The sequence below is a fragment of the Sparus aurata genome, chromosome 7 (assembly GCF_900880675.1).
Source record: "Sparus aurata chromosome 7, fSpaAur1.1, whole genome shotgun sequence".
In the NCBI taxonomy this organism is placed as follows: Eukaryota; Metazoa; Chordata; class Actinopteri; order Spariformes; family Sparidae; genus Sparus; species Sparus aurata.
In genome coordinates, this window is record NC_044193.1 from 1,433,750 (window position 1) to 1,459,943 (window position 26,194).

The 26,194-nt window shown below is 46.6% G+C and overlaps 1 long non-coding RNA gene across 1 annotated transcript; it reads right to left on the reverse strand.

Annotated features, from left to right (window-relative positions):
• Positions 1 to 398: 398 nt before the first annotated feature.
• Positions 399 to 25,449, reverse strand: LOC115585006 (uncharacterized). Its single transcript, XR_003984636.1, has 3 exons — positions 25,004 to 25,449; positions 12,096 to 12,130; positions 399 to 456 (listed from the first exon to the last, which is right to left on the reverse strand). It is a non-coding gene; the product is annotated as an uncharacterized LOC115585006 (long non-coding RNA).
• Positions 25,450 to 26,194: the final 745 nt, after the last annotated feature.

The following is a 26,194-nucleotide window of genomic DNA, read 5'->3' on the forward strand; positions in this document are numbered from 1 at the left end:
CACATCCCGAGAGACACAACCACACACACACACACCCACACACCCACACACACACACACACACACACACACACACCACCTCAGCTGACAAAACAAACTATCAGCTGGGTAAAAGTTTTCTAACACATAACGTATCCAAATGTTACCATGGATACAGATGAGAAACATAAACCTCAGGGATCTGTGGTGTGTGTGTGGTGTGTGTGTGTGTGTGTGTGTGTGTGTGTGTGTGTGTGTGTGTGTGTCCTGTCATGATGGATGTGGTTTCTAACCGATTGTAGCGGCCCGACTGCAGGAGGTACAAACCCAAGAATTCATCACACGCACATGCAGACTAATTACAAATTGGTCCTGTGTGTGTGTGTGTGTGTGTGTGTGTGTGTGTGTGTGTGTGTTTACCTTGTGCAGGCGCTTTGGAGTGTCACCAGTGTTCGACAGCGATCAGCTCAGCAGGGATCTGAAACAAACACACAGTGGATGAGACACAGTGCCGTCAGCAGCCCCCTGCAGGCTGCAGCGTTCAGTCAAACGATGATTTTCGATGAGTTTTGATTGCAGCTTTTATCTTTGATATACGTGGATCAATAATGTATCTCACTGAACTCGTTGCAGAACATAGTTACAGATAACACTTTATGTTTATGGACCAGATATGGAAACATCATGTCCATTATTGGCCCGGTTGTTGATTTAAACATAAACTGTACGAGTGAATGGTCTGTGATGTGAAGCCGGAGCTCGCTCTGTACGATCTGATCATCGAGCTGCGACCTGAGAGCTGTTCTGACCCTGTGGACCGTCCTGAGTGGAAGATTGTCAATAAAGATTAGTTTGAAAGCTAACAGGCAGGTATTAGCAACAATGCTATGAAGGAAGAAGCGTGCAGCCTTGATAATTTGTGAAGCTGTGTCCCGAAACCTCGAAAGAATGGACTGGCAGATGTCTCGGAGGACGTGGCCTTGTCGTTTTCAGACTCTGTGTTCACTTCGTGCAGCGCAGTGAGAAAAAAGGCAGTGACGTTGAGTAATGGACTCCCGGCTCAACTGTGTGAGAGCGTCGACCGACCGAAACGTCTGAGGAACAATCGTCCTCGCTCCTCCTGCACGCTGCATGGCCCGGCCCGGCCCGGCCCGGCCCGACCCGGCCCAGCCCGACTCCACAGTGATGTGAGTTGAACTCAGGTTTGGGCTGACGGTCCTGATGAAGTGTGTGTTAAATGTCTTGTTCAGACTTTTCCTCCAGCAGCACGTTGAAACGCCGTCAACTCATTCACTCTGCTGACATTTGTTAAAAACACATTGTTGTGGATTTCTTATCAGGCTGATGAGTTTCTGGAGTTTTCTGCATGGATGTTTTATTGGCCTCAGTCAGTGAGAGCTGCTGATTTAACCAGCGGTGATAACAACATGATGATTTATGCTGACGGCAGGTCGACAGGCTGCAGACGTCTCGCCGCAGATCACGTCCTTTCATGTGGTTTCAGCTCGTTTGTCTGCAGGAGAAACATTTGATTGTTTGATCACCTCGATCATCACACACAGTAAATCTGCGTCGACAGAAAACACGCTCGCGTTCGTGTTTCCTCTTGTTCACAATCTGTGAGCTGTGATCGCTCTGCAGCCCGAGGCGTCAAACCAGAGACTCATCAGAGCTCCACCAGACTCAACTGATCAGATCCTCCTCGCCATCAGACGTCAGAACAATACATGAACCAACTGATATCTGACCTGAAGTCTAACCGACCAATCACAGGCCAGACGTCTTCATGAGGAGATGATGTCACTCGTGCAGAACAGCGACCTCTGTGGCCACGAGAGGGAACGACAGGATGGCAGGATGTTTACACACAGAGCTAAACAAATGAAGTACACACACACACACACACACACACACACACACACACACAGACGGTCAGTCAGTTGGCACGGCGACAGTGACACCATGGTAACAACTGCTGCTGCTCATCCTCCACCTGAGACTGTGTGTGTGTGTGTGTGTGTGTGTGTGTGTGTGTTTCCCCAAAAGGCCTGCATCACTGGCAGAGTGCCTCACTGGAGTAATTACAACACACACACACACACACACGCATGCACACACACCCGCAAAGTAAGTACAAATGTGCACAACCACAGAGATGAAAAACAAGAAACACACTGAGAAACAATATGACACACGCACGTGCGCGCACGCACACACACACACACACACACACGGCTCCACAGGTAGAGTAATGGAACAGTAAATCAACATGGTGACAGGAAGTTGGCGAGGCTGACAGGAAATAGAGAATCTCTGCGGGCGGCTCTTTTTTCCTGCTGCACACCACTGCAGTGTGTGTGTGTGTGTGTGTGTGTGTGTGTGTGGTGTGTGTGTGTGTTGTGTATGTGTGTGTAGGAAACAGATCATATCTGTTGTATCAGACGAGCAGCTGACTGTGAACTGTTTGTAGGAAACGTCTTCTCACTGCATCACTTTTTAATGTTATGTTAGATTTCAGTTTGTGTTGACGAACTGAACCTCTGGACTCGTCTCTGTGACGCCGTCTTGTTCCGTCCTCCGTGTCGAGTGTTTCAGATGTCGTCCACTCGCTCAGATCGTGTTTATTTCGTCACTTCTCCATGTTTGTGTCTCTCCTCGTGAAGCTGAGCAGCTACGTAGTTAAATTGTTTGGTTATTGTTCTGTTCATTGTTAATATTTGCAGCTCTGTTGTGCTGTTGAGTAACTCTGCATGTTTTATTTTGAAAATTGACTGGATGAAGTTTTGCTGTCTGACTTGGACTTCGTGTGTTTCTCTACAGAGAGACGCTTCTGAGAAGTGCAGCGACGCAGCTGGTGGAAACACGTTGTTAAGAACATCCACAATCAGCTCCGGCGCCGGTATCACAGCCGCGAGGTGACTGAGACGGGCCCAGCAGAACCTGGAGATCAGTTTAAAGCCTCACAGAGCGGCTGGTGGCTGGTGGCTGTCGTAGGGACTGTTGAGGTGCGTTCAGGGACCCGTTCTTTATTCCTGGATGGGACCGCTGTTTGTTCCTCTTCACTCTGAACAGCTGATAGCCAGACGTTAGCTTCAGCTAGCTAGCAGCTGACTGGAGCGTGTTTGACGTCTGAACTCTCCACAAACTGTTTTTTTCCTTTCTGTCAGTCTCTGTGCAGACGTGCAGCCTCCGTCTGTAACTCACGGCTGTTTGCATCCACTTAATGAAGCTGCTTCTCCCCTCACCACTAGCTTAGCATACTTTAAGTCTGATACGTTTGATATGCAAATGTCCGAGTCCCTGCACACCTCTGCTGTGTGAGCCTCTCCTCAGTCCTCCACTGTTCTCCTGGTTCATTTCCTGCTGCTGCCGGTGTCGGCTGTAATCTCCCTCTGTGCTTCAGAGTCTCTGAGCAGCAGCAGAGGAGAGCCGCGGGGGAGATTCAGTTTGTCCTCCACAGCCGAGCGGACATTTGTCTTCTTTATTTATTTATCTTTCTCTTCTTACAAATAGCTGAAGGCTGTAGGAGGCCGCGGTCATCAGTTACACTCAGCGCCGCCTCCTCCTCCTCCTCCTCCTCCTCCTCCTCACCTCCCTGTGCTCCTCCTCCTCTTTCCTCTCACCCGTCCTCCACCTACACCTGGTAGCCCGCTGACCTGCCAGCACACAAGAGAGCTGGGTGTGTGTGTGTGTGCATGTGTGTGTGTGTGTGCATGTGTGTGTGTGCATGTGTGTGTGTGTCACTATGGTCCCTCAGGCAGTAAACTCTCCACCAGTGAAGCAGCTGTTTGTCTCTGAGCAGGAGGAGAAGCAGCTGCTCTCTCTCTCTCTCTCCTCTTCTCTCTCTCTCTCTCTCCTCTCTCTCTCCTCTCTCTCTCTCTCTCTCTCTCTCTCTTCTCTCTCTCCTCTCCTCTCTCCTCTCTCTCTCTCCTCTCTCGCTGTCTCTCTCTCGCTCTCTCTCTCTCTCTCCTCTCTCTCCTCTCCGCTCTGACATCACATCAGCATCTCGACTTGAGGCCGGTCTCTCAAACATTGAGGTATCGCTGCTGCAAACTGTAAAAAAAATAAGCTTTGAGTTTCACGATTCTCCTCTGCCTACTTGTGTGACACAGCTAGCTTAGCGTTAGCCTGCAGTTAGCTCAGCGTTAGCCTGCAGTTAACTCAGCGTTAGCCTGCAGTTAGCTCAGCGTTAGCCTGCACTTAGCTCAGCGTTAGCCTGCACTTAGCTCAGTGTTAGCCTGCACTTAGCTCAGCGTTAGCCTGCAGTTAGCTCAGCATTAGCTAGCTCTTCTCGGGCACCAGACTGGTACCGGAGGAATCTCTAACAGCGTCGGACATGTTTTTTTATTCTCCTTTTCAGAGATCCTTTAGTGATTGGTTTGTGAAGAGGGTTCACTCTGGACAGATTTGAGAAACTGAACTTTGTAACAAAATTAATTTCTGTCTTTTGCTGTTTGTCGTTAAATATTTATGTTTGGAGAATATTATTCAAACCTCTCCAGCAGACTGTCTATTGAGCTGTTACTGTGAAAACATACTCTTTATCTTTTTAAGGAAGGGTGTGAAAATGTAAATGACAGTCGTCAGCACATTAAACCAATGATCTGTTCTTCATCACGGATACAGACGCTGAAGATATGAACTCTGCAACAGAAATGCTTCTCCAGTGTTTACATGGTTATTTCCCTGAGCATCTTCAAGGTTATGTTAGTCAATAACCAATAATAAATGATGAGGTTCATGTTAACAACGAGCTGTAAACAGGAAGTCCGTCACGTCACCGCTGCCTGGAGGAACACATTATAGCGTGTTGTAGCCGCAGTGATGAGAAGACAGAGACGACATGTTTGTTTACATCAAGACTGACTGACTTCATCTCTACCTCCAAATCTCAGGATGCGTCATGTCAAGCTAATAATCCAACAAGTTGATTGGACGGTCACATTAGTTTTGGAGAAGAAATTCAATCTCAGCATTTTAATATCTACAATATTAATGAGGTGATCATACAAACAAGAAAATATGCAAAATAAGGTCCCAGAACACTGTTTGAAGCTAGAAAGGTGGCAGGGTCCGCCACATGTAAACACAGTAAACGGTATAAAATGTGTTGTCCTTAGAGGTCAGTTTGTTCAGCCAATGAGGATCTTTCTCTGCTCATTAACGTTTATCCAACAAAACTACAGACTGTCTGTTATCTGCCTGATCAAATCTCTACCAGCGTACACGTGTCAGCCAGTAAATGACAAAATGATCAAGGATGGAAGTAAAGAGTTCAGGGAAACCCGAGAAAGCATTGAAGAAAATAATATCAAGCGCTGAAATATGAATATCAGCATCGGGCTGTGATCTGCATCAGCCGGGAAATAACAAGAAGTGTCGGCAGAGAAACGTCAAAGATGTTCAGACGTTATTCTGACGAGACAGTGTGTCCGTCAGAGACACCAGCAGCAGACAAACTGAAGCTTCTGATGAAAACACTCGTTGTGCATCTGAGAGACTTTTGGATCAAATGTACAAACTGCGCTCAGATTCCCAACATACCGCAGAGCGAGTCTGAGCAGCGAGTGGAGACAAGATCGAGTCCAACTCATCAGATCAACGTTCTACTGACGGGAAGCTGATATTTAGATTTTCATGTTGAAGCCTGTGAGGCAGAAACAGCAGGAAGAGACGCCGACGCGTGTTTCTGCTGGTCTGCAGATCTGAAGGACAGCAGCTGCTTCTGCACATGAACACTGAACACACATCAGATGATCGTCTTCAGACATTAAACTCACGCTCTCAACTACACTTCCTCCCTGCGGACGCTCAGCTGACCTCAGCTCTTCTTCTGTGGTTTCTGCTGCAGCTCTGCGTCTGTTCTCGCTGTGGACGCGAGCAGAGAAACGCTGCGAGTCGACAGACAAAGACGGACATCAGATGACGTCAAGTTTTATCAACTAAAAGATGAACAAAATAATCAAGAAGAGAATCAGCAGATGAATCTGTAGTTGTGGCCGTAGAAGAAGAACAGCTGATAAACTGAACGATCGCAGCAGTTCAGTTTGAAACTTCAGGCTGATTTCTGTCCTGACGGTTTGATCTGAGATGACCTGATATCAGACAGCTGATGGACGTCTTCACTCTTCATCTCCTCACTCTCTCCGTCAGCAGCCTCTCTGCCTCCTCCATTACAGTATCACTCTCTCTCTCTCTCTCCTTCTCTCTCTCGCTCGCTCGCTCTCTGAAGTCAGCTCCAATTAATTTATTACGAGCTGTAAACAAAACAGATCCAACACTGAGAGCTTCACCGAGCGACACAGGTCGATCAAAACATGAGAGGACCAAAATACATCACATGCACACCTCCTCCTCCTCCTCTTCCTCCTCCTCCTCTTCCTCCTCCTCCTCCAGCTCCTGTGTTTCCATCTCCCTCTCTTTTCATCCCCCTCTCCATCCCTCCGGGCAGTCCATCCATCCTGCCCACTCAGAGACAGAAATAGACTGATGGAGAGCAGGAGAGCTCTGCTGGGAGATGACCACTGGACACACACACTCCACACACACACACACACACACACACACACACACACACACACACACACACACACCCACACACACACACACTGTACGTACGTGTGTGTGTGTGTTTGACTGATGTGTGATCCGACTGTTTAATATTTATAGGCTGCTGTTTCTTCACACTCAGCTTCGGTTTATTAAATCCACGGCGGCTCTAACGCTGATGAAAGGAGGATTTACTGCACACGGCATTACTTTTATCCAGGTGTACCTAATCAACTGAGTGCGTTTTATAGAGTCTCACATGTGGGTCGATATTTTTAACGAGACGTCGGGACCCGTGATCTCTGCAGGTTACTCCTGCGTCGCTCAGGGAGAACGTCCCCAGACTCCATTAACAAATTGCACAATTTTAAAAGTTGTTTCATGAGGAGGAACTTTACAAACTTGGTAAAAAAGCTGCCATGACAAATTCTAACTCATTGTGTCCTTCTTGTAAATTCTGCATGAAATGTAATACATGAATCCAACTATTAACACAACATCACCAGACTCCCTTAACAAATCAGCTAATTTTAGGAGTTGTTGAGTAGGGTAAAGCTTTATAAACATGATGAAACTGTGTGTGTGACAGATTGTAACTCATTGTGTCCTTGTTGTAAATTCAGCATTAAATCTTTCAGCTGAAGTTGTTTGTCTCCTTGTAAAAAGTGTCAGTTTGTGGCAGCATGTCTGTACCAGCCTGTCTGCTTCTGTGTCTAAAGTGCTAAAGTCTTACCTGCCAACATTGATCAGCTGTTCGAACACACTGTTTACACTGATTTCACCATTTACACTCCATTTATGAAAGAAGAAACATGTTATTGATCTAAACATGTCACATGTTACAAAGACACTAAACAGTAACAATATAGGCTCCTTCTTTGTCCCCGTGGAGAAAGTCCCCAGACTCCCTTAACAAATGTGTCAGTTTAGTGAGTTGTTGAGTTGGAGACACTTTATAAACTCTGTGAAACTCTGTCTCTGACTCATTCTGCATTATTTGGACCTTCTTGTTCATTCAGCAGAATGTTCTACATGAACTTCTTTCTGTCTTTGAGTAGAAACATGGAGTCTGTTTGTCTCAGAGATGGATGAGCAGGAAGTGACATCACATCACAGGTGCTCACTCAGACGCAGGTGAATGTAGCTGAGAGCTGACGGACTGAAACCAGATCAACAGAACAAACCTGTCAGCGGGTTTAATGAACCAATTAAAATAAGAATTGTTTCAAGTATAATTAACTGAATCTTTAAGAGCCCTTCTGGGATTTTTGTCACCGAGTCAGACGGTGAAACATTCAGTCAGCCGCGCAGCCTCCAGATCAGCGCCGACGGCTGCAGAGAACATTTGAATTTTGCAAATAATTTCCCCCGAGATTTGGATCAACGTCACAGGAATATGAGCTCTCTCTCTCTGTCTCTCTCTCTCTCTCTCCTCCCTCTCTCTCTCTCTCTCTCTTTCTCTCTCTTCAACACTCGAGCATGTGATGAATGTAAAGCTCATTTTTAAACACTGAAACCCAAAAACAACAAGCAGAACCAGAACCTCCCGCACTGAAGTGAAGGTGGAGTGTTTTCAAAAAGTAGTCCTCACAAATAAAGAGGTACACACACACACACACACACACACACACACACACACACACACACACACACACACACACAGTCCCAGCGGTCACTACAGTTTTGTCAACATGGCAGATTAACAACATGATACATGACTTCACTGTGTGTGTGTGTTTCATGATGGATGTGGTATGTAATGGTGTGTGTGTGTGTGTGTGTGTGTGTGTGATATGAACTGTTTCTACTGTGAGATAAAAATCTGTAACTCGACAAAATCTCCTCAAATATTTCATGTTTTTTGTTCGTTACACATTTTTGAGAGTAAGAAGATGAATAATGTTCTGCATGTTTGGATGACGATGTGTTTAATGACACCGGAGCTGCACAATTAATGGAAATATGATCTGAATCTCATTATGACCTGCAGTTCAATGTGCTGACTTACAGAACGGTTCTCCAATCAAACAACATGAAACGTTTGAAAAGAAGAAAACATTTTTGTTTGGTCACATCAACGTGATTTCAACAGGACACACACACAAAGACATTCAGATTCAGATTCAGAATAATAAAGTATTCTGAATCTGAATCTGAACGTGTATCAAGGTGTCCTGAGGAAGGTTGTTGGTCCTCATTTGGATTGATTTGGGAGGATTTAGACGAGTGGAAGTCAGAGTACACGTTGGCTTTGACTCATCACGTAAGAAAGATCACTCCCACTTGTACGCCCGCGACGACACAGCCGGTTGCTCTGCCTGCTGACCAGCATCATATCCACAGGACGCCATAGAGAACAAGTGATTTTATTTAAAACACCATAAACAACCCAAACTACAGGAGTCTGGAGACCTGGCTGAAGGACCAGAGTTCACTCCCTAAACTAAAACACCCATGACAGGAACACCAGACCTCCATCCTCACATGCAGCCAAACAACAACTCAGTTAACGTCAAAGAAAACTCTGAGACGTTTGGGACGAGCTCCTTCTCCCTCTGACCTGTGAGCAGGAACACATCACACAGACGCTGCAGTGAATGTTGGCAAAGTACGTTTCTGCAAAACCACAGAGAAGTTAAGGCACAAAACCGCTGGGTCAGGGTCAGAGAAACGTCACGCTTTGGTCTAAAACATCTGTTTCTGTCACCACAGACGAGGTCTTGTTAAAACGCGGCTGCAGAAGTCTCGACTTCCCGTCTAAAATATCACAAACACAGCTGGTTCACTGTCCCGAGGTCTCTTTAAAGACATCCAGTGGTTTCACGCTTACAAATGATGAAAATCAGTCTTGAACTGCGGTCGCTGCTTGGCATCTCCTCGACCTCCAGACATGCAGCTCAGGTCAGGATCGTGTCAGACGTATGAAGCATGAGGACGTCACACCTGAACAAACACTTCTCCTGGACACTGAGCTGACTGTGATGTCCGACTGCTTCATTCCTTCCTGATAACAATTTCAACATCTCAACTGAGGTATTCAAACTCAGTGATGAAATTCTCATTGGCCAAAATACAAACAAGCGTAACACATCTGCTGCGTGATGTCATCGGCTCAAATGAAGATCAATCGAACAGGATCGATGTCGACACGCTCGGAGGCGACAAAAGGATGAGATGGTTCTTCTTAGAAGTGTTTGGAGGTCAAAGGTCTGTTGATCAATAATCTGATATACACGAGAGCAACTGACATGCTGAGTGACTTCATCAGTCACTGTGTAATCAATCAGTCAATCAATCAATCAATCAATCAATCAATCAGTCAGTAAGTCAGTGAATCTTTGTGATGTTTGGAGGGTAAAATTAAAAAAGACGTCAGAGTCGACGTAAAGTCTCCGGAGTGTTCTGCTGTCTCATCCACCTCAGTGTGTCTCCACTCAGTGATCAGAAACACATGTGGGAACACACACACACACACACACACACACACACACACACACACACACACACACACACACACACACAGGAATGTGGAGGAGTGCAGGTCATGTGGAGCTGAACCAGAATCCTCTGCAGAGGAGCGAGCTGAGTTTTCTGTCGAGGCTGCAGAGTTCAGAGTGAAGCGAACGTCGTTCAGCTCGTTGTTTCAGAGTCGCGTTAAACAAAGACGACACAGAAACACCTGCAGCACCGCTACATGCTGCTGGTTTCTCCTCCTGAAGCCGATCTTTAACATCTCATTATCAGACAGATTTACTGAACCACAAAACACTGAAGCACTTCGCTCCTCCTGCCAGCAGACGTCTTTAACCGGCAGGTTTTTAAACATCTCGGTCGACTGCTGAGACGTGATGAAGGAACAAATTCAGTTTGTGTTGCAGATCTTGTTCCAACAGCGCCAACATGTGGCCACTTCATCCGTCTCACACCGGCATCAGACAACAGTTGGACACTATAGACTGAATCTTTCATGTGGATCTCGAGGTAAAGAGGAAAAAGTCATCGCAACATACCATCACGACAACTGTGTTAATAATACAACAGCATCCTGTAAATAATCCAGACTGTTAAAGTGAAACTCTCGCCAAAAAGCAACCGAGGCTTTATTCGTGATTGAATATGAGTCAAACCTTCGTGTAAAAGCATAATTATGACAAAAGAGGCACTTTCAGTATCCCCGAGTGCAACAGGCAGGAGAGTGATGGTGGACCTGCTGCCTGTCAGGTCGCACTCAGGGATCGACACTTCTCCACTGGCAGGACGGCGGCGAGCGGAACAAGCTACTGCTAACGTGAGTTGTTCAAAAACCTTCTTTTTAGTAACTCTGTGTACACAAACAATGTTCTCAATGCTCGTGTTCATGTGTAGAGACCCTGGTGATGCTACCAGCAAAGTTTCATGTTGTGTCGAGACTTCTTACTGTTTTCTGTTTTTAGAGATGCTATCGTGAAAGTGCCCGTAGCACTCCCATTGAAAATGAGCTTGCCCGAAACGAAACTTCAGTCAATCTTAAAAGTTCCTCTTTCGTCACAATTATGTTTTTACATGAAGGTTTGACTCATATCAATCACAAATAAAGCCTCGGTTGCTTTTTGGCGAGAGTTTCACTTTAAATAGTTCACATTTCTTTCCATTCTCGGTTTGTCAAAGTCACTTTGACAGTCTCAACTGCAACATGTAAACACATGTAAAGATGGCGGACGCTGACACGTCGAGCTCTTGAGCGACTTCCTGTAATAACGTTGTGTTTGACACATGGTTACCTCGACCACGTGTCTGTTTGTTTGGGCAACATCATGAAACATACTGCGTCTCATTGTCACGTCCAGCTGGCTCTTCAGCGCCGTGATTCAAACGGTCCGAACATCAGCTGGACTCACTGGAAAGGTTCTGGTCCTGAACAGTGTCCAGATGCAGATCTGAGGCCCAGCAGAGCAGTCGACCATCCGTCTCCTGAGTTGGACTGTAACTGATGAGAAGCACGAGGAACGACGGTCAGCTGTCCTTGAACGCACCACTTTCCATCCTCCATGTTGCCTGCGTGGATGTGACGACCTTGTGTGTGTGTGTGTGTGTGTGTGTGTATGTGTGTGTGTGTGTGTGTGTGTGTGTGTGTGTGTGTGTGTGGCCGCTGCATGGTGGTGTGTTCGCGTGTCAGGCCGCTTGTGTGTTTTTCATTGTTTGGGTCCAACCTGCATCATTAATCAGGAATGTGAGAGTGTGAGGCTCCTGTTACTGGGTCACACACACACACACACACACACACACACACACACACACACACACACACACACACACACAAACACTCACAGTAACACACACACGCCATCCAACCACACCTCTTCTGACTCAACATCGTGACCTCACGTCCTCGCTATCCTCAGATTTTTCACATCTTCATAAAATCAGATGATCAGAAGTTTTAAGGTTGTTTCTTCTTTTTGTTCTGATCGTCTCATATGAACTGTAACGGTTCTGACCAGAGTTAACTTTGTGGTGTTTCAGAAAACTTGTTGTTGTTAGAAAAGGAAAACTTAAATACACAACTGGACATATCAGGAGGAGGTTTACCTGTTCGGTGTGTCGGTCTGCTGCCGTGTTCAGTCCTGCAGAGACAGACAGAGACAGACACAGACAGTTAACAGAGGTCCAAACTCTGCGTGACGTCCACACTCACAGCTTCAGGAACAGAACATCACACGTCACAGCAACAGGACCGTTCTACAAAGATGAACAGGTCCATTTGGCTGCTGATGAAATGTTTCCTGGACGTTGGTTCGTGTTCATACTCGGGTGTAAATGAAAGTCTTTCCATCAGCAGGAGGAAGCAGACTGTGATTCTGTCTTTCAAAATAAAACAAGGGATGTTTGTGGACTGTTCAGTTGATGAGAGCCGGCTACAGGTCCAGACCCTCGGGAGGAATAAACACATCATCAGATTCTCTTCTGATCCGACGGGAGCAGAGCTCACAGATTACTTCATCCTCACTCCTGTTGATCAGCCTGACTGCAGCAGTGATCCAGAGGTGACCTCCACTGTAACCTTACAGAGAGGAGACAGAGAACCAGAACCAGAACCAGAACCAGAGTCTCTGCAGAGTAGGCCACTCATTTCACTGAGAGTTGAGCCATGAATTCAAACCACTTTTTTAGACATTTAAAGGCAGAATTCTTGGTTTTAACAGTCAGTCAGTGTAAATGTGTCTGGATCTGATCGACCGCCTCCCAACATTGTTCTGGTCCAAGTGAGGGACGAGGTTCTGGTCTACAGCAGGTGAAAAGGAAACCGCAGTAGCAGCTGAGATGCTGTGAAAGTCTGAATGATTTCCAGCTCCAGCTGTGGTGGTGAGCCGTCCTCAGCTGGAGGGTTCAGCCTCAGTGACACCGCACGCACTTTATGTTCAGATAAAGTTTCATCAGACATTTTTCACATATCAGACGACCGCCTGAAGTGTTTCACACGCCTGAGCGCAGGACAGGCGAGTATTACTGCGGAGCCGCTATCAGCTGATGCTCGGCCAATAAATCACGATCCCAAACAAAACTCCACCTGTGAGGAGGAGGACCGGAGCGCAGCAGACAGAATAATGAAACGACAGAAACAGAATGTTCAGTGTTCACCTCCTGTAGACGACCTCTGTGACCCCGAGGACACGACTTCATCCTGCACTGTACCAGCAACACCACAGCACACACACACACATACAGCCCGGTCAGGGATTCTGCTCACGTCCACCTCGAATCCCTCGAGTGAGGGGGAGCGAGGAGGAGGAGGAGGAGGAGGAGGAGGAGGAGGAGGAGGAGGAGGAGGTGACTGAAGGCACATTTACCATCTGTAATCAAAAGAACTCCATGTTGGACTGTCGCCTCCCCCCTCCTCTTATTCTCTCTCTCTCTTCAATTTCCTTCCCTCTGTTGCAAAGCATGACCAGCATACTGATGGCAGGATTACACACACACTCACACACACACACACACACACACACACACACACACACACACACACAATCTAGTGAGAGAAGTAATGACTTTCTGCCTTCTCTCTCAATTCGCTCCAAGCTGCCAATTCCCACTGGGTTGCTGTGTGTGCATGTGTGTAGTGTGTGTGTGTGTGTGTGTGTGTGTGTGTGTGTGTGTGTGTGTGTGAATGTGAAAGAAAAAGAAAGAGCAAGAGACACGAGGGAGGTGATACAACATCTCCAATTAGCTGGGCTGGTGGTCTGTTTGGGTGGGGGGGTGGGGGGGGGGTGTTCAGTGTGTGTGTGTGTGTGTGTGGACAGAAAGACCACACAGTAGAGATGTTGAGGCAGGTCGAGGACTTGAACCTGATCCTGATCTCTGCGGTCTGTTGAGGACTGATTTGCTCTCTGTTTTTTTCGGCTGTCACGACTAGCTCCTGTTGCTAAGTAGCTCAGTTAGCCATGCAGCTAACTGCCCTCATCAGAGGTCAGTGTAAAGACAGAGGACTCACCACAGAGGTGATTTACACCACAGAGGTGATTTAAACTACAGAGGTGATTTACAGTACAGAGGTGATTTACACTACAGAGGTGATTTACAGTACAGAGGTGATTTACAGTACAGAGGTGATTTACACTACAGAGGTGATTTACAGTACAGAGGTGATTTACACTACAGAGGTGATTTACACTACAGAGGTGATTTACAGTACAGAGGTGATTTAAACTACAGAGGTGATTTACACTACAGAGGTGATTTACACTACAGAGGTGATTTACAGTACAGAGGTGATTTAAACTACAGAGGTGATTTACACTACAGAGGTGATTTACAGTACAGAGGTGATTTACACTACAGAGGTGATTTAAACTACAGAGGTTATTTACACTACAGAGGTGATTTACACTACAGAGGTGATTTACAGTACAGAGGTGATTTACACTACAGAGGTGATTTACACTACAGAGGTTATTTACACCACAGAGGTGATTTACACTACAGAGGTGATTTACAGCTACAGAGGTTATTAACTACAGAGGTGATTTACAGCTACAGAGGTATTTACAGTGCAGAGGTGATTTACAGCTACAGAGGTGATTACAGCTACAGAGGTTATTTACAACACAGAGGTGATTTACACTACAGAGGTGATTTACACCACAGAGGTGATTTACAGCACAGAGGTGATTTACACTACAGAGGCGATTTACACTACAGAGGCGATTTACAGTACAGAGGTGATTTACAGTACAGAGGTGATTTACACTACAGAGGTGATTTACAGTACAGAGGTGATTTATACCACAGATGTGATTTACAGCAGCTCTGACCAGGACTGTGACTCCGGGGACAGAAGACACATCAGGAGAGGACAGAGAGAGAGAGAGTTGGACATCATCAGCATGTAGAGACTATGTAGAGAATATCTTCATGGTACTGTGAACTGAGGATTGATTTGGACCGAACCAGAGGAGACTGTGGAGACAAACCAGAACTGTTCTGGTGACTCTGACTCAGTTTGGGTCCAGTCTGAATGAAGTGAATCTGACGATGAGTTAACGAGCAGATTAAACTGATCTGAGTTCAGTCAGAGACACAAACTTGAGTTCAGACATTGGACGGTTGGATTTTTATGTTTATAATGAAAATAGGAGTCAAAATATTTCCTTTCTTCACTTTTATGAGTTTATGTATTTGACTTACTAGACTCAGTAGTGAACTGACTGCTTTTAAACTACAGACTGTCAGAATATCACCTCTGAGATACAGAGGGCTGCCAGGAGGCTAGCTGTTAGCATGCTAACCATCACATGTGACCGACTGATAAAGACAAAAACAACTACATAGTGTTTGATGTCTTTAAATCTGGAATCTGTGTTTTACTGTGTGTTACTATGTCTGTCACTGTGTGTGTGTGTGTGTGTGTTACTGTGTCTGTCACTGTGTGTGTGTGTGTGTTACTGTGTGTGTTACTGTGTGTGTGTTACTGTGTGTGTGAGTGTGTGTTTGCCACCAGTGAAAATCCTCCATTTCTCATTTCACGCTTGACTGAAATCTTTCTCAGCCGTCCTTGTTTCTTCTCCTGCTCCTCCTCTTTGTCTTCCTCGTCTCCTCCTCTTCATCACCTTCCTCGTCTCCTCTCTTTGTTTCACTTTCATTAAAGAAGCTCAAAACTACAAATCCCAGACTCAGACACAAAGAGATGCCGGAGGACGAGGGTCCACAGAGGGTTCGTGTAAATAATAGATTCCTGTCCTGGTTGTCTGAATGTTTACTGATGATCACTGAACTGAAGCTATGACATCATCTCATAGCTTCTCTCACCGTCCTCTTATTATCTTAAATCAATCTGTTAACAGTAATTAAAGTGAACGTGCGTCTCTGAGTTTGAGGTGTTTGTTGAGGCAGCTGAATTAATATTTCCTGATTGTTTCCAGTCTCCTAATTTGATTCCTGACGCTGCTGATTGTTGACGCCGTGACATTCGTCTTTATTTGTGAATGAAACAGAGCAGAGCGGCCGTAAAATGGCAATTCAAGGGGGGAAATCAATCAGGTTATTGATCAGGTCTCACAAACACGGCTGCTCAGGAGCAGGTGACATCATCAGCGCCAGGACAGCCAGCAGAGGAGAGGGAGGACGAGACAGGTGACTCCACAGGTAGTCAGGACAGTAACAGCACCAGAACCAGAACCAGTGCTGCTCTGAAAGTAGGTGGAGTATTTTGGGATGGTGTCAGTCTCCAGTGACCGTGGCAACAGTCATCCCGACCACCAACAGGTTTCCCCGGAGGACGCGAACATCATGCGTGACCTTCGTCTGAAACACACTTCACTTCCTGCTTCTGTCTGTCTTCACCCGGTTCTGTCAGCCCGCATCACTCTGCTGCTAATGGAGCCCCGCGGACACACACACACACACACACACACACACACAGTGACCTAATCAGTACCTCTCCTGGAGACATCGTTGGAGAGTTTAATTCTCCTCCTCGCTCTTTGTGTCGGAGCATCATGAGATCATGTCTGACTGCTGCTGTTTTATTCAGCAGCTGCACGACAACAACTGGATGTCGTCTCACGCTGCGAACAGAATTATTGAAAACCCCCAAAACATGACGAGTATCTCCGAGCAAATGGATTCTCGCGTGTCGCTGCACCAGAGTTGAAAAGGACATTTATCAAACCCAGTTTGCTTCAGACAGCAATCCACACGGAAACAGAAGCACGAGAGGAGGAAGGACGGATAAATAGATGGACAGATAATTGATCCCCACGGAAATACAGACATCCAGTAGCTTTATGCGGCAGACACAAAACCCTGATAAACACCAGAAGACGAGGATAAAACTGGAGAGACGAATATGAGGATAAAAACCAGCCACGCGTCAGATAGTGACCCCGCTAACTTTCCCTCCAGAGACCCGGGATCACATCCTCTCTGTGGCCCAGACTCTGGTCCACATGTGCAGAGGTGGCTATTAAGGATCCTCACAAAAGACGCCATGCAGCTCCTGGTCCTCAGCCTGGACTACAGTAACTCCCTCTTGTCTGGACTCTCAGCCTCTGTGACCACTGCAGTGAATCCAGAATAGAGTTTAGATTCTCTGCCCGAGCCCGAACCGATAACCGATATATTTCCCGTCACTATCTTGATCCTTGATCCTACCTTGATCAAGCATTTGTGTGTGTGTGTTTTTTTTTTTATAACTCAAAATAATGACTGTATTTCCAGCTAGAAACCGCGCATCTCTCTCCTCCCTCCAAGTTGCTTGTGTCGCTGTGTGGTGTTACACGTGAGTGAGTGTCCTCGTGCTGAAAACGTGACTTCTCGCGCACCTGTGACGTTACTCCTCGAGACGCCAGAAGAAAGCAAAATGTATATTTTTACCAAGAAAATGACAAAAATAATAGTAACGCACAGTGATTTGAATAAGTAACTTTAATCTGATTACTGGTTTGGAAATATTACCAACGTTAGATTACTCATTACTGAAAAAACTCTTTTGAAACGAGTCAGGATCCTGTGACGAACGATCGCGTTTCACAGCCTTGTTAACGTTTTCAGTTACGAAGCAACCGACGGCTGTTTACAATCTGCTTCCTGTTTACTTCAGCACACAGTGAACACGTGACGGACATGAGATGTGAGTTTTCTGGTGTGTCAGTACAGACGGAGGTTATTTCTGAACGAACATAAACACCCGTCCATGTGGACCCGACCTGGGAGTCAGAATCAGTCTGTTCATAAGTTCTGTAACGTGAGTGGATTAACGTACAAAAACAACAGATTTATTCTAACATCTCGTATGATCTTTTCCTAAACCTCCCTGCATGTTTCACAACTTTATTAACAGTCCAGAAGTCGTAATGTTTGTCAGCGACCTTTATTTTGAAAGTCTAACAAGTCGCTGCACATTATGAATTCTTGATAACTTGACGTGCAAACTGATGCTGACAGGTCGATGGAGCGTCAGTGTGAAGCTCGAGGTGACGGGTGGAGCTGCTGTGTGTGACGTGTCGGAGGAGAACGTGTTAAAAGAACCCGAAAATAAAGTGATGGTCTGACATCAGAACCAGCCGAGGACGAGTCGGATCAGACAGTTACTAAATAACCAGCGACACCTCTGCCTGCCTCACAGCAGCCGTCCATCACAGCCCTCACTTCACATGCTTTCTTCTCATTAAAGCCTCAGTAATGAATACAGTAAAGACGCCTCACAGATATACTGTTCTGGTTCTGACCTGGAGGTCCAAACTCACACGAGAAGTCAAGTGCAGGTCAAGAAAACGACTTTTATCTTGTCACGTTCTCATTTCTAAGAAGAAAACTGAACTTAATTGTCATTTTGAGGTTTACATTATTATTTGAGATATTAATCTCAGAGCATCAGGACACGACGAGGACGGAAACAATGTCAGGAGAAGAAACGTGTTGGAGAGAAGCTGATATCAGGAAAACTCCTCCGACGCATATTTACAGACAATAATTCATACAAGTCATCAGTTGTTCTGCAGGGGTTCAGTTTAAAGTGACTCTCCTCCAGTCTGGATCAGTAGAACTTCCTCCAGCTGCATTAGTTCTTCTTCTCTGCTGCTGCTGCACAAACTGTTTAAATCGCCTCTATAAAGAATTTAGATTCATTCGAACTGAAGCCTCGTTCCCTGCCTGCATCCGTCTCTCCCGCTCTCTCTGAAGGTCAGCCGCTCTGAAGCAGCGGTCTATAACGATTACCAATTTCATCAATTCTGCTACAGCGAGGGAGGACGGGGGGAGGACGGGGGGAGGACGGGGAGGACGGGGGAGGACGGGGGAGGACGGGGGGAGGGTTTTATCATATGCCAGCACGAGGAGGGCGAACACCAATCAGAGGCGTTCTAAGATGAATAAAAAGCGGCGCTGTGACCTTCTGTCTCACTGAAACAAAGTGAAAAGGACAATTAAAGAGCAGCAGATTTATGAGGCGCTGATGGAAAGTCACCGCGTCGCTCAGACAGACTGAGGAGCTGTTAGCGCCTCCTACAGGCGGAGCGCTGCGACTACAGCAGAGCAACAACACAACAGACACGGACTGAAGGTTCATCCTGAAGACGGCGCCGGAGAACTTCACAGAAACATCCTCAGGAGAGCACGAGTCAGGACAACACTCAAGATAAAATAAATAACCTGAGAGGAGACTTAGCTGCTCACACCCACACACACACACACACACACACACACACACACACACACAGTACAGTGACTCAGTGTGTAAAAATGCCTTTCTATAGAACAGAAGAGTTCCTGCTGTTCTTTACATCTCTACATGTGACCCCAGTGACCCGACACACACACACACACACACGCACACACGCACACACACCACACACACACACACACACACACACACACACACACACACACACAACACACACAACCACACACACCCACCCACACACACACACACAAACCTCTGGCTTTCTGAATGAATCAGCATTAGAGAGAAAAGAACAAAGAGAAGGAAAGAAAAGAGGGAAAATGTGAGAGAAAGTAAAAGTGACAAAGAGTGTGTGTGTGTGTGTGTGTGTGTGTGTGTGTGTGTGTGTGTGTGTGTGTGTGGGATCCCTCCAGGCTGCGGCGGGTTCAAAGGTCACCGGGTTGTGTTGCCATGGTGTGGACGTTGGAGCGAGCCGGATCAGCTGACGCTCAGCGGCGATGATGTCATCGTGTGCTGCAGCAGCTCAGCTGGTTTATAAACGAACTCATGAGCTCTTTATGTAACTTCACTTATTATAAATGTTTGTTTTAGTGCACGTCAGCTCAGAATCTGTTAGTTTTACATTTTCTTTATGAAAAACTTCAGTTAAATGGAAATAATTGAATGTTTAATGTACCATGTAGTGTTGACTTCTTCTTCTTCTGCTTTTCTTATTAATAACTGAATACATTAGTTGAGGTTATAATCTCTACTGGAGCTGCTACAATTACTTAAGTTGATGGAAAGAAAACTAGACGCCAACTATTCTGATGTTCAAGCAGAACATTTTCTGATTTGCTGCATTTCGTTCTGAATTATGACAGCTTTTGGTTTCAGGCTGCTGGTTGGCGGATTTCCTTCGTTCTTTCGTTTTAGCAATATTTGAAAGTAATATCTGAATATTTTGACTGATGTTTCATTAAACACATGACAACATGTGGACACACACACACACACACACACACACACACAGAGGCTGAAGAGTTGATGTGGTTCAGTCTCGTGTCATCAGCTGAAGACGTGAGATGAAACGTGAAGAGACAGTTTGACAACATGGGAAATACAGAAACACAGAGAACAGAAGGTCGAGAGGTCAAAGGACAACGAGGAAGAGGAGGCGCCTCGGGCAACAGTGTCGTGAAGACACACACACACACACACACACGGTATGGATGTGTGTGTGACGGCCAGCTGCCTGCTCTGAAGCGCTGCAGGCTTTGTTCACTGTGAAGAAACTGAAGATAGACGACCGTAAAAATATCAGCAGACAGATTCTCAGCGACAGAGGAGGGAAAACCCCGAGCACACACACACACACACAACACAACACAACACAACACACACACAACACACTCGCTGTGTGTTGATCCCCGTCCTGCTCGGACACACCACGCAGCCGCCGGTCGCACCGCAACTCACACATCAATACGACCATCAATACACATGATTACAGTCCTTCAGCTCAACTTGACTTCATTACAGATCTATGACACAGCAGCAGAGCGCTGCCAGCTGAGACCATTAATGGACTCTTCATGTGGTCTGTCCACTCTGAACTGGTCTGGACCAGGAACCAGGAACATCCATGTTGTCAGTCATGTAACTGTGAGAGAGCTAATGCTAACGCTAACCCTGTGGACCTCAGGCCTGAGCTGGAGACGCTAACAATGATGTTGACTCTACCTTTTAAATACACTATCAGTGATGTTAGCATGCTACACAAGCTTACACTAATGTTTACCTGTTGGAGAAGCTAACGTTGACGTTAGCCTGTCAGACAGGCTAACACTGATGCTAGCTTGCTGGAGAAGCTTATATTGCAGTTAGCCTGTTAGAAACACTCACATTGACATTAGCATGTTGAAGGAGCCTGCTAACACTGTTGCTAGCCCGCTGGATAAGTTTACATTGACTCTACAGGTTGAATAAGCTAACACTGATGTTAGCATGCTATCGAAGCATTAGCCTGTTGGAGAAGCTAACACTGACATTAGCAGGAACACGTAATACTTCACCTGTGTGGCTGTCTTTGATTTTTTTAAATTGTCTGTTTTTGTTGCACAGATTTTGTCATCATGTGATTCTGAGTGAATTCTGTCAAATTAAATATAAAATCAGCTGATTGTTATAAACGTGAGGTCACAGAGGAAGTGATGCCGTCTGTGTGTTTCAGACACATCGACTCACTGTGGATTCAATTCACTGATTTCTTGTTTTTATATTCATTACATTAATTTTTAATTTTGCCGCCTGCAAACAGCTGGCAGTGTGTGTGTGTGTGTGTGTGTGTGTGTGTGAGTGAGTGAGTGAGTGAGTGTGTGAGTGTGTGAGTGAGTGTGTGAGTGTGTGAGTGAGTGTGTGTGTGTGTGTGTGTGTGTTAATATTTGAAGAGTCAGGGTCAGTGAATGTTTACATTCCAGCGGTTGCAAATGGCCATTAGCCTTATTTACCCTGCTGTGTGTGTGTGTGTGTGTGCGTGTGAGTGTGCATGTGTGTGTGTGTGTGTGAGTGTGTGTGTGTGTGTGAGCGTGTGTGTGTGTGTGTGTGTGAGATAGATGGTGGGAACCCAGTGACCAAATCGTAATAGCTGCTGTCAACACAGTTCCCGCCAACGCCGACCACTGCAGCTCACACTCCCACCCACACACACATACCATACAGACACACACACACACACACACACACATACCATACAGACAGACACACACACACACACACACACACACACACACACACACAGATATGTATTAAACAGTGCAGCTCTATCAGATCTCTGCAGGTGTGTTCAGACTCACACGTTTCTGCAGCTTTGACCAAAATCTGAAACTTTTCCATTTCCTCACAGAGACGTCGTTCGGTCGATGAATTGTGACAATAAAATAAAACATTTAAAAAACTGCATGTCACCATCTCCTTTAGCACCAACAACCTACATTGATAAGAGTATTAAAGATGTTTGGACATGAAGACGAAGAGATGAGATGAAGATCAGCTCACAGATCTTCTTCACGTCTCTGTTTGTTTTCTTCTTTATGTTTTACAGACTCAGATCTTCTAATAAATGAAGTCCAGGAGTTTAAACGCGGCTCTCGACGGTCGACACGTTTTGATCAGTTTCTGGTCCAAAGTGAAATATCTACAGAAGTCTGCAGTCGTGGTTCTGACACTTTCAACACGACCCGTCTGACCTGGAGCCCAAACAGTGAGAGACAGGATCCACTGAGGAGCTGTGACTTCTCTGTCCTGGGCCTGGTGAACTGGACGTGATCGGGTTCTGGACTACTGATTAGACTAAACAATTAATAGATCAATCAAAAACAAATCGATCACCAGCGTGTGTTAGCGGGCTGAACGCATCCTGCCAGAAACTCCATGAACTCAGAGAAACTACTTTTTAACTTTTAACACCAAGGAGGTTCTGTTCTACCTGAGGTTCTGTTCTACCTGAGGTTCTGTTCTACCTGAGGTTCTGTTCAACCTGAGGTTCTGTTCTACCTGAGGTTCTGTTCCCTACCTGAGGTTCTGTTCTACCTGAGGTTCTGTTCAACCTGAGGTTCTGTTCTACCTGAAGTTCTGTTCTACCTGAGGTTCTGTTCAACCTGAGGTTCTGTTCTACCTGAGGTTCTGTTCCTACCTGAGGTTCTGTTCTACCTGAGGTTCTGTTCCCACCTGAGGTTCTGTTCTACCTGAGGTTCTGTTCCCACCTGAGGTTCTGTTCAACCTGAGGTTCTGTTCAACCTGAGGTTCTGTTCTACCTGAGGTTCTGTTCCTACCTGAGGTTCTGTTCAACCTGAGGTTCTGTTCCCACCTGAGGTTCTGTTCAACCTGAGGTTCTGTTCAACCTGAGGTTCTGTTCTACCTGAGGTTCTGTTCTACCTGAGGTTCTGTTCAACCTGAGGTTCTGTTCCCACCTGAGGTTCTGTTCTACCTGAGGTTCTGTTCTACCTGAGGTTCTGTTCTACCTGAGGCTCTGTTTCTACCTGAGGTTCTGTTCTACCTGAGGTTCTGTTCAACCTGAGGTTCTGTTCTACCTGAGGTTCTGTTCCCACCTGAGGTTCTGTTCTACCTGAGGTTCTGTTCTACCTGAGGTTCTGTTTCTACCTGAGGTTCTGTTCTACCTGAGGTTCTGTTCCCACCTGAGGTTCTGTTCTACCTGAGGTTCTGTTCTACCTGAGGTTCTGTTCAACCTGAGGTTCTGTTCCCACCTGAGGTTCTGTTCTACCTGAGGTTCTGTTCCCACCTGAGGTTCTGTTCTACCTGAGGTTCTGTTCTACCTGAGGTTCTGTTCTACCTGAGGCTCTGTTTCTACCTGAGGTCATTTGTCTGAACAGATTTCCACTAAACTTGGATGGAGGAGGAGTCTCGGCCCGGCACAGACCTCAGTAACTTCTGGTTTGGATCCAGATAAAGGGACGGAACCAGGACTCAATATCATCTCACAGAAACATGTATCATATATTATACATAACTATATCTGCCTTGATGCAATGACAGTGAACACATCACGGTACTGAAGCCCACGAGGTCCAGAGGGAGGAGGTTCTGGTCCGGTGTGACTGATCAGCAGAACAGAACTCACCAACACAACTAAAAGAACAACAATCTAACAGATGTGGAGAACATCAAAGTGTTGGACCGACTGAGGCGCTGCTACATCCTCACACACAGAACCACACAGAACCACACAGAACCACACAGAACCACACCCGCCTGCTGACAGCGTCACGCCCTGACGGACCTGACGGAGGTCCGGCTCAACCCGTTTTTGTAAAACGACCTTAACATGAAGATGTTTCTAACCTCACCAGCGCCGCTCGTCTCTCCACCGTCAGAGTTTACAGAAGTTAACCTGAAGGAATTCTGTTCGTGCAGAACTTCACTCTGGACCGAGCTCACATTCATCCACTGTGACTGCTGAGAGAAGAACTTTGGACCGCTCACATCAGAACTTCTTCACTTTTTGTCTTAATGTTCCCTGTGAGGCTCTTTGTTACTGACTGAGGAGGACTGGAACATAAAATAATATTAATAACGAGACAGGAGGGAACAGCCGTCCTCCCTCCCTTCCTTCCTCCCTCCCTCCTTCCTTCCTCCCTTTCCTCCCTCCCTTCCTTCCTTTCCTCCTTTCATCCTCCCTCCCTCCCTTTCCTCCTTTCCTCCCTTCCTTCTTCCTCCTTTCCTTCTTCCCTCTCCTCCTCCCTCTCTCTCCTGACTGACCTCAGTGTTGCGCAGCTAAAACACACTCCCACGTGTTCTGCAAGCAGGAAGCAATAAACACACACACTCCTGCACACACACACACACACACACACACGCACACACACTCCTGCACACACACACACACACACACACACACACTCCTGCACACACACACACACACACACGCACACACGCACACACCACACGCACACACAGTTCAAGCAGCACGTGAAACACACTGCGGCTGCAAACAAGTGTGACAAGTGTAAGTACAACATGGCCTCAAAACTAATGCGAGGAGCACATCAGCAAAGTGGAGCAACACACACACACACGCACACACACACAGTAACAAAGCTGCTCTGACTAACAGCTCTGACCACAGAAACTGACACACAGTGAAGTAGAGCAGAACTGAGTATCACACACACACACACACACACAGACACACACACACAGACACACACACACACACACAGACACACACACACAGAGATCAGTCCATGAATGATGACCTCAGAGCAGCAGCAGCATATAAAACTGATAAAAGCCGAAGCGGAGCGGAGTAGAAACAGTCCTGTACCTCCTGCTGCTGCTGCGTCTCCTCCCTCAGGAGCTCCTCGCTGTCAGCAGGTGTTCTCCTCTCTGACCCCGAGCCGGAGGAGGAGGAGGAGGAGGAGGAAGGCTCAGATCACAGTCATCTCCTCTATAAAACTGTTGCTCCTCTCAGCTGCACAACTTCCCGACACGTCTTCCTGTCTGTCTGCAGAGGAACACTGGGAGAGTAGACGAAGAAGAAGAGGAGGAAGAAGAAGAAGAAGAAGACGAAGAAGTCTCCCTCGCTCTGTTCTTCCTGCTCCCTTCCAGTGCCGTGACTTTCTAACACCCCTCCCTCTCTCCCTCTCTCCCTCTATCTCTGTCTAACGGCGTCCCAGAGTTCCTCGGTGCAGCCGCCGCCGAGCCGCCGCTGGTAAAGCCATCTGTTGCAACAAGTCTGCCCGCCTGCCTCTCCACTTTCACTCACCCTCCCTCCCTCCCTCTCTCTCTCTCTCTCCCTCCCTCTCTCTCCCTCTCTCTGCCTGAGAGAGGGAGAGAGAGGAGGAGGGGAGGGGCCTTCTCCTCACTGTGAACCAATGAGGAGGCTCATAATCCCTCGACCGTGACTGGAAGGGGAGGAGCCAGCAGAGAGAGGACGAAATGAAATACATACAGGAGGGAGGGACACACACACACACACACACACACACACACACACACAGAAGGGTTGTCCAAAAGTATGTGGACAGATTCTTTAGTGCTCCTGGTTCTGGTTCTGCAGCACATGGTCATGTTTCAGAGAATAATGCTGTTGAGAAATGTTCCAATGTTGTGACGACTTTTTGTTAAGAGACCAGAACAACAACAACAACAACAACAACAACAACCAGACAGGAAGTTTCCTGGAAACAAAGCAGTTGTTCAGAGTTTGAGCTCGGCGGCAGGAGAGATGTGTTGGTGCTGTGGAGGTGGATGAAGTGAGAATGTGGGCAGGAAAGGAGGGTCGAGTGTTGCATTATGGGAGCTGTAGGACGACAGAGGTCTACACTGCTGGAGCCGCCTCCCTGCAGAAGCCTGGACATGATTTACATGCATTTCTTTCCCAGAAAGAGTCATATTTCATCACATAAGGCCGCAGGAGGAGCTCAGCTCAGCGGGCACATATTCAAACCTGATGCTAACAGACGGCCGTCACCTGTCAGCAGCAGGTGATGAAGACGAAGCACAGCGGCCACTT